Source organism: Leptonychotes weddellii, chromosome X (assembly GCF_054177405.1).
Source record: "Leptonychotes weddellii isolate Sample4059 chromosome X, ASM5417740v2, whole genome shotgun sequence".
Classification (NCBI taxonomy): Eukaryota; Metazoa; Chordata; class Mammalia; order Carnivora; family Phocidae; genus Leptonychotes; species Leptonychotes weddellii.
Window position 1 is genome coordinate 26610995 of NC_138385.1, and position 6309 is coordinate 26617303.

A 6309-nucleotide genomic window follows, 5' to 3' on the forward strand; every position below is an offset into this window, starting at 1 on the left:
ATCACTAGAAAAGATATGCTTTTTTTCCTTATGGATTATGAAAAGATAAAAGTAGACAAACTACCTGAATTTATTCTCTTCCTAGTCATCTAATAGTGAATTTATGTTTGCCTTAAAAATTAAGTTTGGTGTTGGGGTGCCTGACTGGTTCAGTTGGTAGAGCATGTGGCTCTTGATCTTGGGGTCCTGAGTTTGAGCCTCACGTTGGGCATAGAGATTATTTAAAAAAAAAAAAAAAGAAAGCTGAATAAGATAATTTAGTTCCTGTCTTCCAGGAGCTCACAATCTAGCAACAGATCCAAATATGGATTCCTAATTTGGTGCCTTTTTTTCGCTATACCATATCACCTTTCTTGAATCTTTTTTTTTTTCTCTCTTGGACCTTTTAAGGTACCTTAAACGTTATGCTTAGAAAAAATCAAAGTGGAGAAATGATAAGCAGAAAACATTTTAGAGCTATTAAAGTTGTCTGTTTAAATGCTTTTATCAGTTATGTGAGGAAGTGAGTTTCTGGTAACATCAAAACACATGTGTACTGAGTGTCATAATTTTTTTTTAAGATTTTATTTATTTATTTGCCAGAGAGAGAGAGCATGGGAGAGAGAGTGAGAGTACAAACAGGGGGAGTGGCAGGCAGAGGGAGAAGCAGGCTCCCCGCTGAGCAAGGAGCCCAATATGGGACTCCATTTCAGGACCATGGGATCATGACCCGAGTCCAAGGCAGACGCTTAACCGACTGAGCCACCCAGGCGTCCCAACATGTCATAATATTTTTTTAAAAGATTTATGTATTTAGAGAGAGAAAGAGAGCACGAGTTGGGGGAGGGGCAGAGGCTTGACATGTGACTTGATCCCATAAGCCTGAGATCATGACCTGAGCCCAAACCAAGAGTTGGATGCTCAACCCACTGAGCCACCCAGGCGCCCCTCATAATTTTTTTAAGATTTTATTTTTAAGTAATCTCTACACCCAATGTGGGGCTTGAACTCACAACCCTGAGATCAAGAGTCACATACTCCACTAGGTAAGCCAGCCACCTCTCCCCACCCCATGTCATCATTTTAAAAGATGCTTTGCCCGAATCATCTAAATTTTTAAAGCAGCAGGTTTTAGGTTTAGTCCAAGGGAGTAGTTTTAAAGCTTTTCTCCTTATTAGAAATGAAACTTTTTAATCAAACCTAATTTCCGGCAAAAGTCTACTTATCATTAAAAGAATAACTGCTGCAGCTGAAGCAGGAATAGTTCAGGTCCCTGAGGGTCCAGAGACTGCCCCAAGACATCGTTAAAAAAAATTGGAGGCTATTGGTCCAAAGCTGGGGTAGGCAAATTATGGTTCACTGGACAAATCTGTCCCACTGTCTGTTTTTGTAAATACAATTCCCCCTTATCTATGGTTTCGCTTTCTGCAGTTTCAGTTGCCCAAGATCAACTGTGGTTCAGAAGCAGATGCTTCTCCTTCTGACGTGTCATCTAACAGTACATCAGAACACCTACATCATTTACCTCCCTTTATCTCATCACATAGGCATTTTATCATTTCATATCACCACAAGAAGAAGGGTGAGTACAGCGCAATAAGATATTTTGAGATAGACCACATTCACATAACTTTTATTACCAGTATGTTGTTATAATTATACTACTGTATTGTTATTGTTAATCTTCTACTGAGCCTAATTTATAAATTAAACTTTATCATAGGTATGTGTGTAGAGGAAAAAACATAGTATATATAGGGTTTGGTACTCTCTGTAGTTTCAGGCACTGCGGGGTTCAGTTTCAGTGGGGGTCCTGGGACATATTCCCCGTGGATAAAGGAGGGCTACTGTAAAGTTTTATTGGAATACAGCCAGGCCTAGCTGTCTATGTATTGTATGTCTGCTTTTAGGGCAGAGTTGAGCAATTAGGACAGAGACTGTATGGCCCACAAAGCCTAAAATGTTTACTACCAGGCTCTTTACAGAAAATTTTGCCAACGTTTGGTCCATAGGATACTACTTTCTAGGGTACCCCAGAACTGAAAGTACATGCATATTAAATGGTTATTTGAATTAGTTTCACAACAGAATTGTATAATGCCACAAAATCACACACCTAGATAAGAATGAGGATAAAACTGTTTCCCACCCGGCTCATTCCTAGTGGCTTTAAAAACTACCCAGGTCTAAGGCTAAAGTGGGTTTCAGGAAACTTTTTCTGTCTCCTTACCTGCACAGCATAAACTCTACTTAGGAGTTAAAAGGCGACAAGTCACAGTCAGTGTATGGAACAATTTGTGGGATGCTTGCTCTCTTCACTTGGCAAGAATAATACAAACTGGCAGTATACTTGGAGCCAATTGTGCTCCAACCTCAAGGGTAATCACTGGGAACATCAGTGACAAGACTGTCATGTGCGTAGGGGCGCTTGGGTGGCTCAGATGGTTAAGCGTCTGCCTTGGGCTCAGGTCATGATCCCAGGGTCCTGGGATCGAGTCCCACATCAGGCTTCTGGCTCGGCGGGGAGCCTGCTTCTCCCTCTCCCTCTGCCTCTCTCCCTGCTCATGCTCTCTCTCTCTCTATCTCTGTGTCTCAAATGAATAAATAAAATCTTAAAAAAAAAAAGACTGTCACGTGTGTAGGCTTTTGTTACAAACAACAGCTAAAGTGATAACTCAGGGAAAAACTTTTTATATACGAAGTCAGAGGATTTGAGATACAATATTGACATGAACTGATTTAATATTGCAATCTCTGGGAGAGTTTTTATAGATTTTGAAGTATCAAAATCCATAAAAGAAAATCAATCTGAACTGGCCAAAATTTCTCAGGACCAAGCTAAAATTCTGTAATCATCAACCTTCAATTATGTTTGAAAGGTCAGCTGTGTTCCAGATTATGATGGTAAATATTTAAAAACTCATTTCTATTTGGCTTTGGAATCTTTGTATCTTTTTTAGGTCCATACCACCTTCTTAATGATGTTTTCTCGATATTAATATTAAAATGAATTTTCAATCTCTGAGCACACAGGAACTGAAAGTAGAGAGTCTAGAAATTTGTTAAGAGATGCAGAAAAAAAAAAAAAGATGCAGAAAAGCCAGTTTGGGATTTTAATTGTCTTACTATTATGTAGTAGAATACTAAGTTCAAGACTCTGGACTAAAACTAACTGGGATTATCTTAAACAAAACAAAACAAAACAAAAAAAGGAATTTATTCATTTGCATAATCAAATATAGACTGCTATAACACTTGTCTGTTCCTTTGTGATTAATGTATTGGAGAAGAATTTGAGCATAAAGCGAATTTTGCATTCGCTTAAGTGTGATTTTTGTCAGCCAGAAGCACTAGGTAAAAGCAGAAAAGTACACCCAGCTGAATCAAGTCACATAGGAATGCACAAAATACACACATATCTGCCGCAGACAACCACCAGCTACCTCAGTTCATTGTGTGTGTTTTGAGTCACACCCATCCATATCTAAGCGTTAGAACTTTCCTTCAGAATCTGATTTCAGATAACCCTCCTTCTACCACTTCACAATAACTCACAAGCTACAACTCCCCTGATACCCATTTCCACAAGCAAACTTCAGGTCTTTTTCAAAATAAAGTGCTCTATGTGTTTCATTATTTATGTGTTTATTTCATAACCATTTAATAGGTATAAAACTCAGCCACTACCGTTTTTATTAGGTTTGTATGTTTTTGTGTATGTGTCACCGACAAAGGTTTTGATTTGGGTTTTTTGGGGGTTTTTTAGAGCAGTTAGGTGTTATTCAGTTTTCAGAGCACATGTTTTCTTGGTATGTTTTTTTAAAAATTGTTTTATTTGAGTGTTACGTTAGTTTCAGGTGTACAATATAGTGACTTCACATCTCTATATACAAAGTTTTTTTAAAAATGTTTTTTATTTATTTACTTGAGAGAGAGAGCGCTAGAGAGAAAGAGAACGAGCAGGGGGGAGGAGCAGAGGGAGAGGGAGAAGCAGACTCCCTGCTGAGCAGGGAGCCCGACCGACCGATGTGGGGCTCGGTCCCAGGACCCCGAGATCATGACCTGAACTGAAGGCAGACGCTTCACCAACTGAGCCACCCAGGTGCCCTGTCTATACACAAAGTTTCTGAATGGTGTACTCCTAGCCACATTTTCCACATAAACCCTGGGGTTTTTACTGAACAACTTTGTGTAGTGGAGTGATTTTTAGGAAAGCAAATGTTACCACATGGCAGCTCTGACTGTAGTCCAGATGACGTAGCTTTAGGTATGGCTGGATCCAGGGTCCAATATATCAGTACTCTCTCTCTCCTTGCCATCTCTCATCTTTGCTTATCTCTTCTTCTTTTTGTGATGTGGCTTCAGTTTTCCTATGACAGACAGCTTCCTTCTTGAAGTCAGTGAAGAGGGCTGAAGGCATTAGTTTATAATGTCCTAATAATTCTCAATCCCAAAGGAAGTGAGACTTTTTTTGTCCCAGTAGTGGTATATTAAGTCTCAGAGATGATGCTGATTGGCCTTAGGAAATTCCTCTAGCTAAGGGCATAGAGAACTCTTGTCAGGCCTAGGCCAGCTGATTCCTTGCTACACACCAAGTAGGGAGAGACTACTGTGAGTATCTTTCTCACTAGGACCACATGGAATATGCAATGGCTGTTTTTTCCAAAAGAGGGCTACTAGCAGACAGGAACAATGTGCTAACCACAGTTAATAATGGTTCAGTCTCTGTATTCATTGACATGACAAAAGCTCACGATGTGTTAAATGAAAACAGATGTTATGAAATACTGCATGTGGAATAATCCCATTTATGTAAAATCATATATCTATGTATATGTGTATATAAGCATAGAGAATTCTGGAAGAATGTTTAGAAATGATTGATGATGATGGTCTTTGGCTGCTGATTAAAATAATAGGAAATGTGTACCTTATTTATACCTTCATATAATGATTGAATTTTCTACAGTGAGTGTATATTACTTTTTGTTTTTATTTTTTAAGATTTTACTTTTAAGTAATCTCTACACCCAAAGCAGGGCTTGAATTCACAACCTCGAGATCAAGAGTCATATGCTCCCCTGACTGAGGCAGCCAGGTGCTCCATATTACTTTTTAAATGAGGGAAAATAGGGGCTCCTGGGTGGCTCAGTCAGTTGGGCATCTGCCTTCAGCTCGGGTCATGACCCCAGGGTCCTGGGATCGAGCCCCAGGTTGGGCTCCCTGCTCAGCAGCAGAGTCTGCTTCTCCCTTTCTCTCTCCTGCTCATGCTCTCTCTCTCTCTCTCAAATAAATAAATAAATAATCTTTTAAAAAATTTAAAGAAATAAAATAAATGAGGGAAAATAGTAAAAGAAAATATATAGCCAGTAGACTTAAATACAAAATAAAGAGCTGAGATTTGTTGCCCATATAGTACACGACTATGAGTCCTGGGCCTATTGCAGGTGTCACACTTAGCTTCTAGACCAGTTCAATAAGTGCCACTAAGAAGCTGAACTTGGGAAAAAATACCCACAAAGCAAATCTTGGAATGTAGTTAGTTTACCAGTATAAAGTACTATTTTTTTGCACTACAGGCACTACACACAGAGAATGGTAATGGGAATTTCCAAAGCAGCTATGAAATGATGGATTGATGTGAAGCTTCTAGAGGCAAAGTATAATATTAGAGATTCACGTCTAATAATATGAACTAATCATAATTTTGTTTTTCAGAACAATAAGCAATATATATGGCCTGATCTAAGCAGGGGTAAACTAAAACATATGACCTTTATGCTTCAAAATATTACTTAAGGTCAAAAACTAGATAAGATTTTTTTTCCCTGTGACATTTACATATATTTTTAATTGCTAAAACTGAATCAAATGGCAAACATTTATATAGAAATATCCATCATCAGGCTAATACAAACATGTGCATATACACTCAACAGCAACAACTAGAATTTCATGGACTCTTACAACTGGAAGGGACTTTTATTTATTTTTTTTAAAGATTTTATTTATTTATTTGACAGAGAGATAGTACAAGTAGGCAGAGAGGCAGGCAGAAGGAGAGGGAGAAGCAGACTCCCCGCTGAGCAGGGAGCCCGACGTGGGGCTCGATCCCAGGACCCTGGGATCATGACCTGAGCCGAAGGCAGCCGCTTAACCGACTGAGCCACCCAGGTGCCCCACAACTGGAAGGGACTTTTAAAGTCACTAGTCCAGAACTCATATCTGAAGTATGAATTCCTTTTACAAGTCTCCCTGATAAATGGTCATTCAGGGACATGGAGTTTACTGTTTACCCAATCCACTTTTTTTAAAACTATTGGGTTGTTT

At 39.0% G+C, this 6309-nt stretch overlaps 1 long non-coding RNA gene across 1 annotated transcript in view; it reads left to right on the top strand.

Moving 5' to 3' along the window:
* The first annotated feature begins 1375 nt into the window (after positions 1 to 1375).
* The window catches only part of LOC145717795 (uncharacterized), a 64585-nt gene continuing 59651 nt past the window's right edge, over positions 1376 to 6309 (top strand). The window contains exon 1 of the long non-coding RNA XR_014141220.1: positions 1376 to 1561. This is a non-coding gene — a long non-coding RNA (uncharacterized LOC145717795). The remainder of the gene's footprint in view (positions 1562 to 6309) is intronic.